At 45.5% G+C, this 17,526-nt stretch overlaps 2 protein-coding genes across 3 annotated transcripts in view; one reads left to right on the forward strand and one right to left on the reverse strand.

Moving 5' to 3' along the window:
- The window catches only part of LOC140721247 (NACHT, LRR and PYD domains-containing protein 3-like), a 32,956-nt gene extending 28,079 nt beyond the window's left edge, over positions 1-4,877 (reverse strand). Inside the window, exon 1 of one of the 2 annotated variants that reach the window (XM_073036096.1) lies at positions 4,747-4,877. The gene's annotated coding sequence lies outside the window, so the exon portion shown is untranslated. The remainder of the gene's footprint in view (positions 1-4,746) is intronic. The other variant, XM_073036097.1, reaches the window with a different exon arrangement.
- LOC140721274 (uncharacterized) overlaps positions 1-17,526 on the forward strand; it is a 349,814-nt gene that overhangs the window by 135,552 nt on the left and 196,736 nt on the right. The gene's annotated exons all lie outside the window — the stretch shown is intronic.

Here is a 17,526-nt window from a genome sequence, read left to right on the forward strand (position 1 = left end):
ATCATTCACACAGCAAATCGCTGACAGGGATTATATCTGTTGTTCGATAAAGTTCGCTTAGAGTCGGTTGGATGGAGTTGATGTGAAGTTTGGAGGGTGAATTAACCGACACCCGAACGTTCTGTGTTATTGTCAGGCCCACGTCCTGCAACAGGTGGCGCTGCTGCGACCTCCTGCATATTAGAGCACAGTGCCGAACCCAGCAGATGCCGGCGGTTCTCCTGATCGGGCGGCGGTGAGGAAGGTGTTGATCTCGGGTTTGTGTAATTCGAAGGTCGGTTGCACTGGGTAAGGGCCGAGACTGAGCCTGTCATCTGGGGAGTCTGGGGTCTCCTGTGCTGCAGCCCTGATATTCTTATGACACCAACGCTAAGAGGGTGGATGTGGGTGAAGGGGATCTGTCCATGTGTGAGACTGTGGGGTGAACGATAGGAATGATGTGGGGCTATTGGTGGGGTGCTGGGGGGGTGGGAGGTTGGGACCGTGTGTTTGGTGGATGCAGCATGACCGAGGAGGATGGGCCCCGGGGCAAATCAAGTTGTAAACAACGGAGGATCTTTCCCTTTGGATCAGACAGGATACGCGTCCTTTCAGGAAGCAACAACTCTTTTATATTAATCACTGTCTAATCTTGCTGTTAACATTGTGTTTGTAACAGAGCCCCGGAGTTTGGTAATGGCTGGGTGGTAGGAAGCAGAGGGTGGCGATGAGAGGCTGTTTATTGGACTCGAGTCTTATGCTTAGTGACGTTGCCTGTGGATACGCCCATTCATACTTGCCATCTATGTGAATAATTGGGTTCAGACTGTACAGGGTAAGTTTGCAGCAAGTAAACTCAAGCAATTACATTTTTTTGAAAGATAGCAAGTATAACCAAACCACTCTGATTCCCTTTCCCCACTCAGAACTGACGAAAAACTACTTCATAACATGCAAGACTTTGAACTGAGGGAATGGGAGTGGTTTCAAAGGGCTGGGCTGCTGGAAGCACATTACCAGACCTGGATTGATTGCAACTGGGTCTGACAGAGGCATAACTGGTTCTTCTGGGCACATTCAGTCTCACTCCAACTATTTCCTACCTTCATTTTTACAGACACATAATGTCTAAAGGACCAGACTTTTCAGTCGTGGCTTGCTTCCAGCTGCGGTTTTTCTTACAATAAATCTCTCGCCGCAGGTCTAATGTTAACCAGACAGACAATAAAGCACATTAACAATAAAAGGAGAACAAAATATTTCCGCTTAACGAAGTTTAAATGTTGAAGACGAATATAACGATCTCAATGAACAAATCTGAATTTGCCCCTCACACTTCCCAATGCCTGATATGGGATACGAAGGAGTCATCGTTCAGTTATGGTCAGACACAAGATGTAGGAGGAGAATTAGGTGATTCAGTCCATCGAGTCTGTTCCACCATTCAAACATGATTTTTATTCCAACATCATATTCCTGCCTTCATTCTGCAACCCTGAAGCTACTGAGCAATCAGGAACATATTTAAACCTGCCATATATATACGCAAAGGGCAGCCTCCACCACCAATTTCCACACAGCAGCCATCCTTTGGCTGCAGAGAATTTTCTCATCTTAGTTTTAAAGGGAAGCGTCTTTTACTCTGAGACTGCTCTCAGATTGCAGACACTCCGCGTCCACTGTCTACAGGATTTTCAGCGTTCAGTAGGTTTACTGCACCTCCCCACCTCCCCCACCATCCCTCTGAACTCCATTGAGAACAGGTCCAGATCCATCAAATGCTCCTCATACATAAAGCCGATCATTCCTGTTATTATTCATGTAATCCTCGTTAGCAACAACTGTACTGAAAGCATTTCCCGGATTCACAAGCAAGTTGGTACCAGGATAATTCACAGGAAAAAACTATAGTTTCTTTATTGTTCTACTATCACAGAACGACCCATTTCCATTCCCAGGTTTAATCAGGTCCATTTCAGGAAATATAAACCATTCCAGGGTGAATGTAATAAAAGGAAACTGGACTTATCAGAAACGCTCAGCAGGTAAGGAACAGCAGTGGGAAGAGGAGCAAATATGACAATTCAGGTCCACACTTTTCGTCAGAAATACTTCAAACATTTCCAGTTTTTATTGCAGATCTCCAGCAATAAAATCCGTTAGATTCTCACTGCCGCACAGACAGGTGACAGTGAATGGGAATTTCCAAACACGGTTTGAAACCCCAGACCAGAAATACTCGCTCAACACCTTATAAACCTGGGCAGGTTCATCCCCGGGTCCATTATACTTGGATCTAAAACTATGATATCCCCTGACACAACCTGACAGTGACACACAGCTGAACCGGTCACTAACCGACGCCAGAAGCCTCGCACATCGTCCTCACATCTCACAGCAAGTGGTGCATACCCACAATCAATGTCCAGATGCTTGAGATTTCTGATTCATTTGGAAGGAGGAACATCCTGTCCCATATGTATTAGTACTGACCTTGCCCAAATCCCAAACACTGAGAGCACCGGAGTTTCAAAGGATTACAGCCCAAACAGCAACTGTCCAAAGACTCCTTGTTACCGGTAATATAATGCAGTGTTTCGGCCAATCAGACTTCAAAAACTAACACTCCATCAACCTAAGGCAGAACGGGAACCTGATGATCATCAGACTGGACCAATGATCGGGCTGGAAAACCTAGGTGTGAGTCACGAAATATCAGGGATACGTTGCACATTGTCTCCTGCAGGTAAACTGAACTCAAGTGATCATTATCTTATTGTTAAATGAGGTCTTGACCAGCACAATTGGCCATCACATTTCCTGTAGACCAACAGGAACAAAATGATTTTAGTATACAATCATTTATACTAATTTATTTAGTATAAACTCGTTTCATCAGATTAGATTTGTGGAAAGAGAAACTGTGGAAGACCCAATATCTGAATTGGGACTGTCCAAGTTGCTGCCCGATCTGCTGAACGTTTCCAATATTCTCTCTTTTTACTTTAAATTATGCACAACTATTGACTGTTTACAAGACGCTTGTAACGGCCTGAACAAAGTAGCAGAAATGTAATGCCCACATTCATTAATTTTGTCTTTATTCCAACACAGGGATAATACCGTCGGTAGAGTCAATGCTCATAACATCCTCCCCACCCCATTATCAGTCTGTTACATCTGCTCCCGAGGCCGCTGTCTCTCAATGATGGACCGTGACCAGAGAGCGATAAAAATGTGCACCACTCCCTCCAAGTCACATGGGCTGTTACCCTGGCAACAGAGAAAGTGGCTCTCCAAAAATATTCCAAAAAATTGAAATAACTGACTCACTTTAAATGCTGTCAAGTTTAACACTTAGCCATTATGTAAATAAAAATGTAATTATTGATGCGATACAGTCTGGCCAGAAATTGACAAGAATTTTGAGATATATCATTGAGTTGATGGAATACAGAATGGACAGGGGTTGAACAGGTGGTTGATATCTGTCATTGGGATGGTGAGATACAGACTGGACAGAGGTTGAACAAACACGAGGAAATCTGCAGATACTGGAAATTCCAACAACACGCACAAAATGCTGGTGGAACACAGCAGGCCAGGCAGCATCTATAAGGAGAAGCACTGTCGACGTTTCAGGCCGAGACCACATGGTTGATATATATCATTGAGGTGGTGGGATACAAGCTGGACAGAGCTTAAACAAGATGGTTGATATATATCATTGAGGTGGTGGGATACAGTTTGGCCAGAGGTTGAACAAGATGGTTGATATATATCATTGAGGTGGTGGGATACAGACTGGACAGAGGTTGAACAAGATGGTTGATATATATCTTTGAGTTGATGGGATAGAGACTGGACAGAGGTTGAACATGATGTTTGATATATATCATTGAGATGGTGGGTTACAGGCCAAACAGAGTTTAAACGAATGCGCCGGGGATGAGCAGATGGAACCAGATGGGAAAAGGTATCATCATTAGTTTTCTCTTCATTCCAACACAGCAATAATTCAGTTCAAACAGTCAATGCTCACAACTTCCTCCCCACCCCTTTATCGGTCTGTTCCATCTGGTCCTGAGGCCACTAACTCTCACTGTGCAACGGTGACCAGAGAGCGATAAAAATGTTTACCGCTCCTTGCCGGTCACATGGGCTGTTATCGTGACAATGCAGTAAGCGGCCCTCCGAAAATGACCGGAAAAGTAAACAATGGAGCCTATTTCAAACGCTCTGAGTCTCGTTATGACAAGATTAACATGATTGAATATTACATGTACTTGTTAAAAATAAGTCTGTGAACCTTGGTTTTCAATCATTGGTGTGACCCACACTCCCCCCCCCCCCCACCCCGTGCAGCAATAATTTCAACCAAATGCTTCCGATAACTGTTGATGTTCCTGCACATTGGCTTGGAGGAATTTTAGGCCATTCCGCCTGACAAAACTGCTTCACCTCTGGGATGTTGGTGGGATTCCTTGTCTGAACTGCTGCTTCAGGCCATCCCATAGCATTCCTATGGGATTAACGATAGGACTGACTCGGCCATTCCAAAAAACGAAATTTTCTTTTGAAACCATTCTCATATCGATTTTCTCTTATCTTTCGGTAAAATGACTTTTTGCATTATCAACTTCAATTAAATTTCAGGTGACAGACAGCCACCCTGACATTCTCCTGTAAAGTGTCCTGATATGAATTTAACAGAACGTCTATTTTATAACGTTGAAACTGAAATTGTAGTGTTTGTCTTTACCTTACCTCATGCTGCATTCAATACATCCTCTGCTATTTCTAGGTAACAAACACCGATAGTGAGGCAAAATACTTCACAATGAGGAAACGGTAGCATTTTCCAAGGATTGCAGCCTAAACGGCAACTCTCCTCGGACTCCTTGCTCCCGGTAATATGATGTAGTCTTTCAGCCAATCGGAGTTCAAAAACTAACACTCCATCAACCTATGGCAGAACCGGACCCTGATGATCATCTGACTGGACCAATGATCGGGCTGTAAAACCAGGGCGTGAGTCACCAGATAACGGGGATACGTTTTACATTGACTCCAGCAGCTAAACTGAACTCAATTTGTCATAATCTAATTGTTAAACGAGGTCTTGCCCAGCACAATTGGCCATCACATTTCCTGTAGGCTAACAGGATTAAAACGCTTTGAATATAAAATTGAAATAATAGTGCTGGAAACTCGTTTCTTCAGATTAGATTTGTGGAAAGAGAAACTGTGGTAGTTAGAGCCAGTATCAGAACTGGGACTGTCCAAGTTGCTGCCCGATCTGCTGAATGGTTCCAGCATTTTCTCTTTTTACTTTAAATGTTGCACAACTATTAACTGATTACAAGTTTTTCGTGACGGCCTGGACGAAGTTGCATAAATGTAATACCCACATTCATTAATTTTCTCTTCATTCCAACACAGGGTTAATACAGTCGATACAGTCAATGCTCACAACATCCTCCCCACCCCACTATCAGCCTGTTACATCTGCTCCCGAAGCCGCTGTCTCTCACTGAGGGACCGTGACCAGAGAGCGATAAAAATGAGCACCACTCCCTGCAAGTCATGTGGGCTGTTACCCTGGCAACAGAGAAAGTGGCACCCCAAAAATGACAAACCATGAAATAACAGACGCAAATTTGAATGCTGTCAAGATTAACCCTTTGCCATTTTGTTATGTTGAAATTAAAATTGTAACTATTGATGCGATACAGTCTGACCAGAAATTGACAAGATGGTTGATATATATCATTGAGGTGGTGCGATACAGGCTTGACAGAGGTTGAACAAGATGGTTGATATATATCATTGAAGTGATTGGATACAGACTGGACAGAGTTTGTACAAGATGGTTGATATATATCATTGAGGTGGTGGGATACAGTTTGGCCAGAGGTTGAACAAGATGGTTGATATATATCATTGAGGTGGTTGGGATACTGGCTGGACAGAGGTTTAACAAGATGCGCGTGGAATGGGCAGATGGAACCAGATGGGAAAAGGGATCATCATTAGTTTTCTCTTCATTCCAACACAGGAATAATTGAGTTCACACAGTCAATGCGCTTCAACACTGGGTTGCTGGTGGGATTCCTTGCCTGAACTGTTGCTTCAGGCCATTCCGCAAAATTTCTATGGGATTAACTTTACAGTTTTGGTTCGGCCATTCCAAAACTCGAAATTAGTCTTTTGAAATCATTCTCTTATCGATTTACTCTTGTCTTTGTAATCATTGTCTTGTTGCATTCTCCAACTTCAATTAAACTTCAGGTGTCAGACTGCTACCCTGACATTCTCCTGTAAAGTGTCCTGATAGAAAAATAACACAGTGGCCACTTTATAAGGTTGAAACTAAAATTGTAATGGCTGTCTTTACCCTAGCTCATGCTGCATTCAATAAATACTCTTCTAGTTCTAGGTAACAAACACTGATAGCGGAAATAACTCGGTGAGGCAAAACACTTCACAATGAGAAGACAGTAGGAGAAGGATTGTTGATATATAATTATTGATAAGATACAGGCACAATATGAACTATATGGCATGGAATGAGTAGACAGAACTTGGTGGAAGAACACATCAAGGACAATCACTGCTGGTCCTACAGAAATAGACAGTTACTGAATTAACAGTACATACCATAATATAAATGATCCTAAAGTGAAAAAGCTGGGACAAGCAAATGTAAACTTTGGCATATACACTTAGAAATCATGCATGCCCTGTAATCCAGGAAATTTCCTGGTAAAGATTGTCTGTACTCGTTCCAAATCTTCGACATTCTTCCTAGATTGAGGCTACGAGAACTGTTTGAAATACTCCAGATGTGACCTAACTCGAGTATTAATATAACTTCCTGACGTTTAAAATCAACGCCTCGACTATAAAGGTAAGCATACCATTTGCCTTCTTAACCACCCTGTCAGTCTGTAGTCTGTAGTCTCTTTCAGGGGCCGGTGAGCTTGGACTCCAAGATCCCTCTGCTCATCAACAATATTCAGGCTCTTGTATTTAACTGTGTACTGTATCTTTGCATTTCAATTACCAAGGTGACAAGATGATAATCTAATCTCACTGAGTTTTGTGAGGTCCAGTTGAATTTATTACCAAGTGCACAAGTACAGGAAGGTACAGGGACAGAGAAACACTGACTTGTGGCAGCATCACAGACAAGTCCATTCAGATAACACCCGGAGCATAAATTATACAACTGTGTCAATAACAATATCGAAATGTGTTTTATGTCATTAAATACAGGTTTTATGTGATGTTCAATGTATATACAGTATCAACAACAGACTTAGAAATCTCACTAACAAAGGAGAGATATAAATTTTATGTCTTAAACAATATATTAATATACATTTGTGTCATTATCAGTATATAAGTATACATTTCGTGTCTACAAGAGACTTGGAAATGTTGGATTTGGTCCCTTGGCCAAATTGTTGATACAGTTTGGAAAAAACTGGGCTCCAAGCACCGGTCCTTGCAACACACACTGGAACATCTTGCAGATCCAAGAAGGGCCTGGCTATTCCATCGCTTTAAACACACAGACAACAGGAACAAGAGCAGGCCACTCGGCCCCTCCAGCCCGCCCTGTCATTCAATAAGACCCGGGGCCAGTCAATCCTTGCTCCCACCCGCCCAAATTTAACTTTTATCCCCACTTTTCCCAGACTTGGAGGTCAACAGTACTTCGGTGTTTGCCCACCAGTGATGAATCCCTTCGCTCACCACCACCGTGGGCACAGACATTTCCACAGTTAAACCCCTCCTGTCCCCACCGGGACAAACATCTGTCTGCTCCCTCTCACGCCACCGGTATCCTTTCAATTAAATCCCCCTCCCCTCCGTCTGCTGCGGAGATCCCTCCCACCCCTGGACAGTTGATAATAAGCCGATAGACCGAGTAGTCATCTCCTGCCTCTCAGCGGTACATCAGACCCTGGCCGCAGGAGACGCTTCACAAACTCTCCCAACTTCCCTAGGAGGCAAATGGAAATAAATCAAAAAGTGGGACGTTTACTTTGAGATTTGCTCTACTTCGACGGGAGATCGGACGGCGGCGTGAGACGAGATCAGCGGGGTTATTGCCCTCTTCGATGCTCTCTCTCTGCTATTGGGTGTAACCAGTGATTGACATCAGTTCGCACCAATGGGATAGCGCAGCTCTGGAATCCTCTGTTGACAGCGGTGTGTGTGTGTGTGTGTGTGTGTGTGTGTGTGTGTGTGTGTGTGTGTGTGTGTGTGTGTGTGTGTGCCGGGCGGGGGGGGGGGGGGGCACGTGATCAGTAGCTCAACCGTCAAAACCAAGTCACCGCGCACGTGAAGGCAGAACCCGGTGTGGGGAACCCATGTGTGACGTCAGGCTCGTGGGTGCGGTTGTGTGGCGTCACCTGTAGGAGAGCTCTCGTACTTAAACACACCTGAATGGACGTTTCTTATGATTTCAGTGGGACAACAACATTAATCACGGGTTTCATTGCTGAATCCAGTGTTGTGAGATGTAAAGTCTCCTGTTATGTGTCCGGCTGTGCCGTGTTGTTGATGGAGTGGGGAGCGGGGTGTCTGTCTCAATATGGGACATAACACCAGAATTGCCAGTGGGGTCTACAGAACAGAAAACCTCACCTCCCTGAAGTATTTGTCTCCTGGTAAACTGAACACCCTGATAATGTGGACCATAGATACCCCTTCCTCTAAGAGTCAGTTAATCCTTCGGACAGCTGATCGCAGAGAGGCAATAAGTTTGTTGGTCAGAAAAGTTCGCATAGATTTGGTTGGATGGATTTGATATGGAGTTCGGGGGTGTCACAGTGAAAGAGCCGGATGACTGAATCCTTTCCGTTGCCCAAACATCCTTCCAGGTGAGGCAACACTTCACCTGTGAATCTTACGGGGTCGCCTGCTGTGTCCTCTGCTCCCGATGCGGCCGCCTCGACACTGGTGACACCGGCTCCTCCGCAGTTGTGCGGGGTAAGGTTTTATTTTTGGTGAAGGAGGTGAAAATGTTCTCGTCGCGTTTTGTGCAGGGAGACGGGATTTTTGGAGGTTGACGACTGGAGTGCCGTTCTTTTTTTGTGTACAGGAGGGTTGCTTCCCTCTGAACGGCGGTCATTCTCTTTCTTTGTTTTGTTGCTCACTAGAGAAGAAAAAAAATCAGAGTTGTATATGGATACATGCTTTAATATTAAATTATTATTTGAACCATCCGCTACGAGCCGGATTTCTCGGTGTCCAAACATTTTCATTCCGATTCCAATTCCCGTTCCGGCGTGTCAACCCAGCGCCTCCTCTTGTGCCAAAATGAGGCCACACTCAGAGTCCAGGATCAGCTCCTTATAATCCGTCTGGGTACCCTGCAACGTGATGGCATGAGCATTGATTTCTCCTTCCGGTGAAAAAAAAATTCCGCCTCAGCCCTCCCTCCCTCCCACTCCCTCTCTTCCTCTAGGACCTTCCCACTGCTAATCACTTCTCCCTGGGTCCACTTCCTCATTCCTTTCTCCTATTCTCCAGCTCTAGAGCTTTCCCACCTACCTGGCTTCGTCTGTTACCTTCCTGCTAGCCCTTTCCTCTCCCGCCCCGTATTTATTCAGATATTTTCCCCTTCCTTCTCAGTTCTGAAAAATTGTCTCAACCCGAAACGTCAACTGTTTACTCTTTTCGATAGATGCTGCCTGATCTGCTAAGATCCGCCAGCAATTTGTGTGTGTTGCTTTGGATATCCAGCCATGTGCAGATATCGCGGTGTTTGTGACTTACATCTCTGTTGTAGATCCAGCATTCGGCCACTGGTGGCGTTGTGTGGACCTTCGGACAACGGCCGCGATGTTCAGACCTCCAACCATTGATGCTGCTGCGGCGAACCTCCTGCGAAACTCAGGCGCGATGCCGATCGCAGCTGTCGCCGTTGTTTCTCGTTTTCGGAAGGCAGTATAAGTAGCGAGTGATCCCGGGATTGTGTCAGTCGGGGGCCGGTAGCATTGGGAAACGGTCGGGCCCGAGCTCTGCCGGAGGACTGGAGGCTCCGGGCTCTCTGGTCCGGCAGCCCCGGTTTTAGCTTTGCGCCCGAGCCCGGCCAGTGGGAATAGTTAGTTTTGGTTCCCCAAGCGGGGAGTGGTGTTTGGGGCGAAGTGGATATGTCGGTGTGTGTGGGTAGAGGTTATAGGTGGACGTATGGCTATGGGGTGAGTGGTCGGACGGGAAATGTTGCGGGTAGAATGGGAATTGGACGTTGAAAATGTATAGGATATGGTTAGTAAGTTTGCAGCAAGTAAGTTCAAACAATTACTTTTTTTTGAAAGATCATAAATATAAACAGTCTCCTCTGTTTCCCTCTCCTCACTCTCACCACTCACGACACCTTCGTGTCTTCGTGCCTTCCTTCTCTGCCCCGTCATCGTTCTTCCTCCGTATTGGACGGCTAAGAGTGAAAGGTGAAATATTTTCAGGGGACTCTGAAGGGGAAATCTTCACTCAGATGTTGGTGAGAGTGTGGCAAGAGCTGCCAGTGGATGTAGATTCATTTTAGACACTAATGAGAAATTTGATGTGAACATAGATGGGAGGTGTATGAAGGTTAAGGTGTAGGTAGATGGAACTGGGCAGTAAAAACAAAAAAAAAATGAGAGCACTGAGTGGAAGGGCCGGAGGGAGTGTTTCAGATCTGTTGGGCTGTGTGACTCTAATAATTTTCTGATTTGTAATTTCCACAGTCAGTGCTTTGTTGCTAATGACCGAAACCAGAAATTTACAGAATGGCTGAAGAAGCTGCCCAGAGACTGTTCCTTTTGCTCAAATTCACTGGGACGACCCATCACTGAGCTGATATTGTCTTCTCCATTCTCTTTCACTCAGTCTGTCACTCAACGTGTTCATTGTTTACAGGAAATCACAGAACTCACAGAGAAGAGAATCCTGACAGAGGATACCGCGCTCTTCCTCAGCCTGGGGATGGGGAAAGGTTCCCAGTCCCGGGGAGTGATGTGGGAATCCTTTCTGGAAATGAGGAATGGGTTGGCAAAGTTGGACACAATACTGAAAGAGGTTCTGGAGCTCGGTATGGTAAAACAACACACTGAACTGAAAATCACATTGCAACAATGTAGATGTAACAACATTGTAGAACATTGACATAGAAGATAGATTAGTATAGCACAGAGACAGGTCCTTCGGCCCACAATGATCACAGCCTCCTAGAAAACAAATGGATTAGTTATCAAACGGCTATCTACATTTATCCATTATGCATTCAAAATATACATATCCTTCTATTTTCTGCAGATTCGTGTGCCTATCTAAGAGTCTCTTCGAAGTCCCCACTGTATCCGCTTCTACCATCATCCCAAGCATTCATTCTCGGCGAATTCCTTCATTCGTTTTATATTTAAACGAACTTGCCTTTCACACATAAGTTGTCTTTCTTTTTTGAACTTACCCGCTTTCACATTAAATGCACATCCTTTGGTATTAGACATTTCAAGACCTCAGAGTCTGCCTACTCTATAAGCCTCTCATAATCTGATAAACTCTATCAAATTTCACTTCACACTCCACCGCTCCAGAGAAAACCACCCAGGTTTTTCCGATCACATGCCCTCTAATCCGGTCAATATCCTGGTAAACTTCTTCTGCACTCTCTCCAAATCCTCAACATCCTTCCTAGAGTGAGGCAACAGGAACGGCACGCAGTACTCCAGATGTGGCCTAACTAGAGTTTTATCAATTTATAAATTCAGGCATGTCAACTGCCTTCTCAAACACCTCATCAAATTACAAGGGGCTTTGATTTTGAATCCCAACATCTTTCTGCTCATTAACACCTGTTAACTGTCTTGCACTGTGCTGTCGCTTTACATTTGACCTACCGAGGTACAACACTTCACATTTGCCTGGATTAAACTCCATCTGCATTTTTCTGCCCATATCTGCAATTGATTTACAGTTCATCCCGCTGTGTTCTTTGCCAGTCATCCGTGCTATCCATAAGTATGTTCATCTTCAGTCAGATCGGTTATGTACATCACAAACTGCAGGGGTCACAGAACTGATCCCGGTGGAGTACCACTAATCACAGAGCTCCAGCTACAACTGGTCCCTTCAACCACTACCCTCTGTCTCCAATGGGCAGGCCAGTTCTGAATTCAAACAGCCAATTCACCACTGATCCTAAACTTTTGAATGAGACTCCCATATGGGACCTTGTGAAATGCCTTTCTCAAACATGTTGAAATGTCAACCATAGCTGTCTCTACCAATCATCCTCGTCACATTATTAATAAAATCAATCAATGTAGTAAGGCACAATTTACCGCACAGAAGGCCATACTAGCTCTCCCTAAGTAGGCTATGATTTTCCAAATACTCATAAATACTTTCTCTGGGAATTCTCCTCAGCATCTTCCGTGCCGCTGATGAGAGACTTTCCGGTCTATGGTTTCCAGGATTATCCCGGATTTCCGTCTTGAACAATGGAGCAACATGAGCTTCTCACCAGTCCTCCAGGACCTCGCCTGTGGCTGTGGAGGACACAAAGATATTGATCAAGGCCCAAGCAATCCCTTCACTTCCCGTTCAACAACCTGGGGTATATCCCACCAGGCACGAGGGACTTATCCAAACTTTGCTGCTTAAGATATTCGACACTACCTCCTCCCACAGTTCAAAATGCCTGAGCATATTAATACTCTTGGTACTGATCTCCACATCTTCCACGTCCTTCTCCTTGGTAAATATTGATGCAAAATACTCATTATGGACCTCACCCACATCCTTTGTACCCAGGCAACTGCTCTCCTCCCCCCCCCCCACCCCATATTCTTGTGTGGTTCAACCCTTACCTTGTTATCCTCCGGTCCCTGATGTATGCACAGATGCCTTGGGGTTCTCTTTAATCCTACTTACTAAGCTCTTTTCCTGTGCCCTCCTGGCTTTCTTAATTCCACTCCAGTTATTTTCTGGCTTCTTTATAATTCGTCAAGAAAACCGTTTGATTCTAACTACCGAAGCTTCACCATTTCTTCCTTTTTATTCCAGACTACAACATGACCACCCTCGACATCCACAGTTCTCTTTGTCCTTCCTTCTGACTGGAACATACCTGTCCTGTACTCTGTGTAGTGAAAGTTTAAGCACTTTTCACATGTTGGATGTAGACTTGCCCAAAGGTAGCTGATCCCAATTATCTCTTCCTAGTTCCTGCAGGATGCTCTCATATGTAGCCTGCTCCACTTTAATACTCTTTCACAAGCTCCATGCTTGTCCTTATCTGTAGCTATCGTAAAACTTAAGGAGTTGTGGTAACTGTTTGCTCTGAAAGGATCGGTCAGCTGGCCAGGCTCATTACCCGATGCAAGATCCAGTGCAGTTTCTACTCTTGTTGGACAACATACATATTAATTTACGGAACCCAACCCGGACACCCCATCTAAACCACTTGCTCTGACAAGGTTTCACCTTATATTCCTTTGTTTGCTCTGTGCTGGGTCGCATGATATAGGTGATCATGATCTTCCAATGAGCATGATTGCTTGCCATTTTTCTCTACAGAAGTGATTTTCTATTTTCTTCTCCCAGACAGTGTCTTTACACGACAGCTGACTGCAGACATTATCAATACTGTTCAGCGATTGTCTGCCTGGTGTCAGTGGTCAAATAAGCAGAACATGTGACCAGCATCGGCTACTCATACGACCATCCAGCACCTGGTCCCATGGCTTCACGTGACCCCGATTTCCGGGTTAGAAATGCATTTGCTACATCTCACCCTAGGGTAACGTGCAGGCCAGTGAAGGGATGACACGCCTTGTACTTCCTTCGGCAGAGACGTGTCTTGAACAAATCCATCAAGTCAGCTCTCAACCTCCTTTGCTGCAAACAGAATGTACAGAATGTCTCATCAAGGCAGCATCATAGTTAACATCCTCTGCACACTCGATGAAGTTTCCATATCCTTTCCATAATGCGGCGCCCAGAACTCAACACAATATTCCTGGTGTGATCTTACCAGGATTTCAGAGTTACTAAAATACTTTGTGACTCTTGTACTCAACCCCGGACTAATGAAGGCAACACAGAATACGCCTTCTGAACCGTCCTATTAACTTGCAAGTCGCTTTGAGGGATCTTTGGATGTAGACCCAATCATCCCTCTCTTTCACTGCACTGTTAACGATTCTGACTTTAACTCTGTATTCTGCCTTCAAATTTGTCCTTCCAAAGCAAATCAGTTCACACCTTTTCAGGTTTGACCTCCATCCGCCACATCTTAGCCCTGTTCTGCGTTCTGCCAATCTCCTGTTGTAACCCACGAGAATCTTCTACAATTCCACCAATACCCATATCAACTGCCAACTTACTAATTCCACACTTCCACTTCCTCATTCAAATCATTTATAAATATCACAAAAAGAGGGGGTCCCAGAACAAATTTGTGCAGAACACCACTGGGCACCACCCTCCAGGAAGATGATGCTCTGTTTATAATTATCCTTTGCATTCTGTGGGAAAAAAGCTCATTCGGAGTTCAAAAGCCATCATTCCTAGAAGATCTTATTTCTAGAAGCCCATGCCTACTGACTTTCTGAAGGACACAACCATGGTCAACCTTATGAAATATCTTACTAAATATATAAACACCATAAACGCCATATCAACCACTCTATTTTTGTCCTGTGCTATGTCACTTCACAGAATTTAACCAGGCTCTGGAAGCATGACTTGCCTTTAACAAAGACTCACCCTAATCAGGAGCTCCGGCTCCATATTCATGTAAATCCTGTCTCTAAGAATCTTCTCCAACAGTTTCCCACCACTGAAGTAAGACTCAGTGGACTATAATGTTCAGAGTGAATGATCAGAGCAGTGGTGTTACTTTGGATATTGACACGAGTCTGTGGGGCAATCGTGGTGCACTGGGATTACTTTGGGACTGACACGTGTCTGTGGAATTATTTTGAGAACTGACGCAGGACTGCAGGATTCATGTGTGTACCTGTTTATGACCGGAGCTGCTGAAACAAAATGAATCACAATAAAATATTAATATTATTATATTTACTGAAGTCCTTCGTTTGTGTTATTCTATAAGTAATTAAAGTGATCTGTTGAGTTAATTTAAGACCTTCCTGTCAATCGAGGAGCGCCCCCTCGCGGCTCAATGCCGCATTACGGCGCTCTCACTCCACACTTTCTTTGAGCTCAGGACCACGGATTCCGGAGCGCAGGAGCACCGCCCACTACACAAGTGCCGGGAATCTGGTATTCCCCACCCCCGCTCACTCTCCCTCCCGTTGCTGACTCCATGAATCAGCCCCACGGAGGTCAGAAAAATCTCCAAATTTCCATCCCCTTCGTTCGACATTGCCAGCCTCAGTACCCTATCAATCCGGAACGACTCAGTACGGAATATCAGCTCCTCCCTCCTGCCGGGGCAGCAGGAGCAAGAGCCTGCCATTACCCCTCCGACCGTCTAGGTGGTAGCACACCCTCCAGTAAAAGCCTGCACCACCTCCCGGGAAACTGAAGCCAAGATAAATACCCGAAACTCGCTGCCTAACCTCTTGTTGCGAGGCCTCTCTGTACACATTCCCGTGACCTGCCCCCTCCTCCCGCTCCCTTAGCACCTGAGGCAGAAGCCTGCGGTAGCTTGGAAATGCCACTCAGGAGACTGAGGCGATTTGGGCCGGGAATGCGGTTAAGCACTGGCCGGTCTCACGATCGAAGAGAGGTAGATGGAAACGGGAGAGGTTGGGGTTCTCCGGGGTATGATCGACCACGATCCAGGCCAGATCCTTGCCAAGGGACTCTCCCCGAGCTCCATTCCGCACCGACTCCAGCGGGCACCAAACACCATCTGCGACTCCAGACTGGACAGGGTAAATCATGCTTGACTAATCTGTTGGAGTTTTTCGAGGATGTAACCAGGAAGTTAGACGGGGGAGATCCAGTGGATGTAGTGTACCTCGATTTTCAGAAGGCATTTGATAAGGTCCCACATAGAAGATTGGTGGGTAAAATCAAAGCTCAGGGCATCGGGTGGAAGGCATTGACATGAATAGAAAACTGGTTGGCAGATAGAAAGCAAAGGGTAGCGGTGAATGGGTGTTTCTCGGAATGGCAGGCGGTGACTAGTGGGGTGCCACAGGGCTCGGTATTGGGACCACAGCTGTTTACCATTTACGTTAACGATTTGGATGAAGGCATAGAAAATAACATCAGCAAATTTGCTGATGATACTAAGCTGGGTGGCAGTGTGACATGTGATGATGTTAGGAGAATTCAGGGTGACTTGGATAGGCTGGGTGAGTGGGCAGATACTTGGCAGATGGCGTTTAATGTGAATAAGTGTGAGGTTATCCACTTTGGGAGTAAGAAGAGGAAGGCAGATTATTATCCGAATGGTGTAGAGTTAGGTAAGGGAGTAATACAAAGAGATCTCGGAGTTCCTGTTCATCAGTCACTGAAGATGAATGAGCAAGTGCAGCAGGCAGTGAAGAAGGCTAATGGAATGTTGGCCTTTATTACAAAGGGAATTGAGTACAAGAGCAAGGAAATCGCCTTGCATTTGTACAGAGCCTTGGTGAGACCACACCTGGAGTGTTGTGTACAGTTTTGGTCTCCAGGGTTAAGGAAGGGTCATCCTGGCTGTAGAGGAAGTGCACCGTAGATTCACGAGGTTAATTCCTGGTATGTCTGGACTGTCTTACGCAGAGAGGTTAGAGAGACTAGGCTTGTACACGCTGGAATTAAGGAGATTGAGAGGGGATCTGATTGAAACATATAAGATTATTAAGGGATTGGACAAGATAGAGGCAGGAAATATGTTCCAGATGCTGGGAGAGTCCAGTACCAGAGGGCATGGTTTGAGAATAAGGGGTAGGTCATTTAGGACAGAGTTATGGAAAAACTTCTTCTCCCAGAGAGTTGTGGGGGTCTGGAATGCACTGCCTCGGAAGGTAGTGGAGGCCAATTCTCCGGATGCTTTCAAGAAGGAGCTAGATAGGTATCTTATGGATAGGGTAATCAAGGGATATGGTGACAAGGCAGGAACCGGGTATTGAGAGGAATTGATCAGCCATGATCTCAAAATGGCGGTGCAGGCTCGAAGGGCCGAATGGTCTACTTCTGCACCTATTGTCTATTGTCTATTGTCTATTGACAGGTTGCTGGCTTTGTCCCCGGCTTGATCTTCCTGGGGAAACTTCGGCTTCCGACGACACACAGAGAGACAGTGCAGTCCGTGAAGCGCAGTGATCGGATACAGGGACGGTGATCCCTGTGGAGAGAGAGAGAGCGAGGGTCAGGTCGGAGGGAAGAAATGGTGCCATGGAGATGGGAAGAAGTGCAGGGGAAGGATGTGAACGTCTCTGTCAGATCGATTGCGTCAATGTGGCAGGCGCGCATGCGCTGTTTGATAGCGCGGTGTGTATTCGCTGCACCTCTGGCGCGAATGAGGCGCTGTCTCCGCGCGGTCTTTCCAGTGTCCGTGTTTTTCGTCTCGGGTGGGTTCGGTTCGGT

This window comes from Hemitrygon akajei, unplaced genomic scaffold (assembly GCF_048418815.1).
Source record: "Hemitrygon akajei unplaced genomic scaffold, sHemAka1.3 Scf000053, whole genome shotgun sequence".
Lineage (NCBI taxonomy): Eukaryota > Metazoa > Chordata > Chondrichthyes > Myliobatiformes > Dasyatidae > Hemitrygon > Hemitrygon akajei.